We start from the raw sequence: 4,809 nt of genomic DNA, 5'->3' as shown, positions 1-4,809 counted from the left end.
TCCGCTTGCCAAATTTGATCTGAGGATCTCGAGCACAGTAGTAGGATATTTAAACCAATACGCCACTGATATGTCCTTGGGCAAGCCCCATAGAACAACCTTGGGGATTTCTTTTGGGCACGCAAGCGTGCTGAGACACTTGACGAATTAAGATTTGGCCGTCCATCTCTGGGTCAACGGAGTGGCAACTGTGTAAAAGTTCTCGACCACGGACTCGGCTAGCTAGACGCACACATGGTTAAAAAACTACCTCTTGTCGACAGCGGCCCATGAATGTGCCACTGCGGACCAGAAATATGCGACGCAAAGTGAGGCGCAGGCGTACACTCGCCTCAAGCGGCTTCCACGCAAAAAGGGCGCCTCGAGAACTTGGGGGAGCAAGCAGACACACAACCTTTCTCTTTAAAACGCAATTTTACTCTCTGTACGACACAGGCTGCTGTAGACTGCCAGGGTCGTAAGATGCGGGGCTCGAGGCAGAGGGCAGGTACCTGCGGTCAGCGAAGGAGGTCGAACCAGAGGTAGCAGCGAGGCTGCAAGCATGCAGCCCGCCGCTTGCGGGTCTGTCTCCTCAACGTCTTTGAGGCACCTCGGTTTCTGAGAAAAACGGAGCCTGGTAGTTACGGCGCCGTGTTCGTTGCTTACAACTGATTACATATACAGTAGACTTCTGATAATTTAAACTCGAAGGGGCCCTAGAATTTTGTTTGAATTAACAGATGCAGGTATGAATATGTCTTGGGGCAACACATCAGCTTATACTGTAATGAAATATTTATTTAATCATATACTGAATATACATAATCATTATTCATGTGTGGAAACGTTATTGGGCTCCTCGGATGGTTCAACTTCCCCGCCTTTCACCATGTACCCTTTGAAAAGCCAGTATATGTAGGTATTGCAGGGGGCTATCTCGATCGCTTTTACGAGGCCTATAAGAAATGTTAAACTGACCATCAATATCAACAGTATACCGCAAAGTACTCCAAAGCACAGTGTTTCCTTCAAAAAAAAAGTACTAGAGGCAAATCTGATGCTCTTGCCTACGAGAGCTTCACGCATGGTAGTTTAGCCAGCGAAAAAATTATACTTATTACACAGATATGCGTAAGTCCCCCCGGCTTCAATGTAACTTTGTAACTTTGACGATTGATGGTATTCAACGAAATGTTGCGTTGTGAGTGCAAGAAGTAGCGATGATTAAACATGCGTGAATGGACTTCTTGAAATCATGCGCTTAGAAAAAGTACGCCTGCTTTCAAATTCGTTGAATAAGTGCAACAAATAAACAGCCAAATATGTCTGAGTCAACGAAGGCGAACATTAGGGGAATTCATGTGGCAGCTGTGATTCGTGGCAAATGATCGAATCACCGCGCCACAGTTCCCTCTACTTAGTATAGTAGGAAACTTACGCCTGAATTTTTCTGCAAGAACTACCAGAATTAAATGTGACGTTAGTGTCTACAGGCAGCATGGGAAGGGGGAAGGGTATTGCATAATATTCGGACTAAACTTCGTAACTCCGACCTCGAATGACCATGTGGCTTCATATCTTGATAAATGTTTAAGCGAACTAGGGCTTTCTAAATGGAGCAAAAGGCATCACCTATGTATGCTCGCTGACCCTTATTGTCATCATCAAACCTTGAAGTAAAATACGGGTGCTTGAAACTTAAGAAAGAGTAAACTTGTTATTAAGAACGCCACAAGAACTTCTGAAATCACAAGAACGAATGTTTGACAAAAACAGGTACTACTCATTGTGTCTGGGGTGGCTGAACAGTTGCAGCGCCATGCATTCCTCCGAGGAAGGGGTCGAATAGCACACTGTGGTATACAAGTCACATAAACTGGAATAAATTGCCTTAGAATGGCTGGCCAACGTTTCGGTAGGTAGACCTACCATTGACGAAGATAGGTGCAGCTATGCAAACATTGGCCAGCCTTTCTGACGAACTTTATTCCTGTTTATGTAACTTCTATAGCAGGCATCCTTTAAGGGGGTGACAAATGGAGTAGCACACTATGCTATAGAAGTTACATAAATCGGGATACAGTGCCCCAAAATGGGGGCTGGCCAACGTTTTGATAGACGGACCTATCTTTGACACTGATAGGTCCACAGCTTTTCTAAGACATTTTAGTATGAGAGTTATAACTGGTCAGCGTTCAAGATAATTAAGCAAGATACGTTTACAGTATTGTTGGGCAGAAAAGCAAGGAAGAGCTGGAGCAGGGGTCGTTACAGACGTGTATATGTATAGGTCTACAATATGTACATTGAGCTTTTAACGAAGAAAACAAATATAAAGTGAGCTAGGCGAAACGATAGATTGTATTACATGTAGAAATACGTAATTAGGTCAAGTGGACTAGGTGACTATTTCTTGATTTGTCATCTCTATGGGCTTGCGTCTACAAATCATCGGTCATCGTTTTTTTGTATTTCGCCTAAATTTCCGTAATTTCTCCAGGGAGCGCGCACTGCAACGTTCCTCAAACTGTTTTTATTTATTCTACACACGTAAGCACCTGCACGTGATTCTAAAACTGGGGTTAGTTTGACTATAGAACGCAAGAGTCTTGAGTTCTGCTTCTGTATGCAAGCACCTTACGTTTCTTAATCTAAATATATTTGCTGCTTATTGACAGACTTGAGGGACGTACTGCAGGCATTGCGAACATCGCAGTTACGTGTTACTTTTAGTTTATGATATAGCAGACCCAATGTGATGAAGATGAACTCACAGTTCGAAGCGTCCTTTTAGATCCCAAGTCTGGGACTCGTCCTTGAAGGTCGAGCACAGAGACACAGGTTGCTGGATACCGGGCAATTTGGTGATCTGCGAGGCGATGGACGGAACGCCGGGCTCCACGCTGGACGCTATGCGGTGTGTCGTGCTGGACATCGTGTTCGTTCTACTAAGGGGGCGAGGAGTCCTACGCTTGCGTCTATCCTGGGGGCACGTGCTTGAGCTGCATTCGAAGAAGAGTACACGGAGAATTCTAGCAAACGCTTTATACTTTGTAGTAAAGGGACGAAATAGCTGATGAAGACTAATTCACTCGGTATTAAAAAAATTGCAAGAAGCCTGCGAGTATTGAAAACTTCAAGGCGAATCAAATATCACTATTCAGACCTGGTGGTCAAGCCGTGGAGGCGCACGGTCGTCGTGCGAAGTGTGATGCGCAGGAAAATTGCCGTCCCTATATGTAGAATTTGGAACACTCACATGCGGACTACATCTTGTGGTTCCGGACGCCAGTGATCCACCATGGCATGTTTCGCTTATGAATGCCTCTTAACGTAACTTCAACCGTTACTCCACGAATCGCCGTGAAAGGAGGAGCGTACGGCGTTCTGCAATTGAGTACATGGTTGGTGGTAGGATTCGCAGTCGCGGCACCGACACTCGGATGCAGGAGGAATTCATAAACGTTCATGTGTCGATTCGAGCACTGCGTTCCAGGTTAAAGAACTGCGGGAAATGAAACTTGATCATGTGCATACCTCACAACCGCATGCCCTCGATCCTATCATGCGCGTTTTTTCAACTAGGGCGACAAAACAACGCAAAAATAAAAGAAGTATGGTTAGTTTCAATCTCCGGAAGGTGAAGCATTGAAAGCGACAGTAAGGTTTAGCGCTGTGCAGAAGGCGTGTGAGAAAAAAGTGGTGAGGACAAGCACTGCCCGCGGCGTCGCAGGCGTCGCACAATCGATGTTCACGTGCTGAGACAAACTAAATACACAGCCGGCGTTTGTCGGCGTCTCAAAAAAAAAAAGAAGAAAGAAAAAAAAGCATCATCCAGATTTAACGTATCGGTTTAGCTGCAACTAGTGCGTGCCTCGCAGTGCGGTATGCTCTCAGCTGCTTAGCAGGAACCCTAACATGTGCGAGTACAGTGTCAATGCGAGGAGTCGAAGCCAGGACCACGGTGGGAAACTCCCCGGCTTCGGTGGCAGAGGTAACTGGTCCCATCTATGCGGAAATCCGTTTCCCTTGCATGACCTCATAGATCGTCGCGCGCACGCGCGCCGATCCAAAATGCCAAGCCCTCCCCCCCCCCCCCCCACCCCACCTCTTCTCCCCTCGCCGTCCCTCTTAACGCCCTCACCTTCCACTGTCACCGCGCGCGCGCTGTGCGGCCCCGCCGGCCCGGCGCCAGCTTAGCCCGCTGCATGACGTTTCATGTTTCGTTGTCTGCTGTTATCGAGAAGCGTGCGCTGCTGTACCTTGACCGGCGTGGGTAGTTTGGTCAGTTTCGTTTTGCTCGGTGGCTGTGTGCTTGTGCTCCGCGATGTTTCCCCCGTTTCAGGACTCGTACCGCTCGTGCATAGTGCAGTGGTGCACGAATACCTCAAAAACAAGCACTTCAAGGTTGTTCCGGGTGCCTAAAGACAACAGGTGAGCGCGCAGACCCAAGGACATCAGAAGGAGCATGTACACGAACACAGCCCTGTCCATGTGTGTGCTCCGTGAGCCTTCAGACGTCGTTGCACCTTGATTGTGCTACACTTCCCTCTTGCCGGTAGAGAAAGCTGACAAGTAGATGTTCTGCCTCATTGTCACCTGGTCTATGACTTGTGTTTTTCTGTGCCAAGGCACATTCTGCAACTTCAGTAACTTGCCCAGATTTCCATTCCGCCCTCAGTGCTTTTTCTGTCTCACGTTCTACAAACGTACTAAAGCTGAAAAAATTACTGCTCTTTTTGTGTATTATCTCAGTAATTATCTCTGAGTAGGCATGATACGCTTGTTTTCTTCTGGAAAGCATGGGAATGGCAAGTGTCCTACATGCAG

Source organism: Dermacentor andersoni, chromosome 9, assembly GCF_023375885.2.
Source record: "Dermacentor andersoni chromosome 9, qqDerAnde1_hic_scaffold, whole genome shotgun sequence".
NCBI classification, from domain to species: domain Eukaryota; kingdom Metazoa; phylum Arthropoda; class Arachnida; order Ixodida; family Ixodidae; genus Dermacentor; species Dermacentor andersoni.
This window is presented reverse-complemented; position numbering follows the sequence as displayed.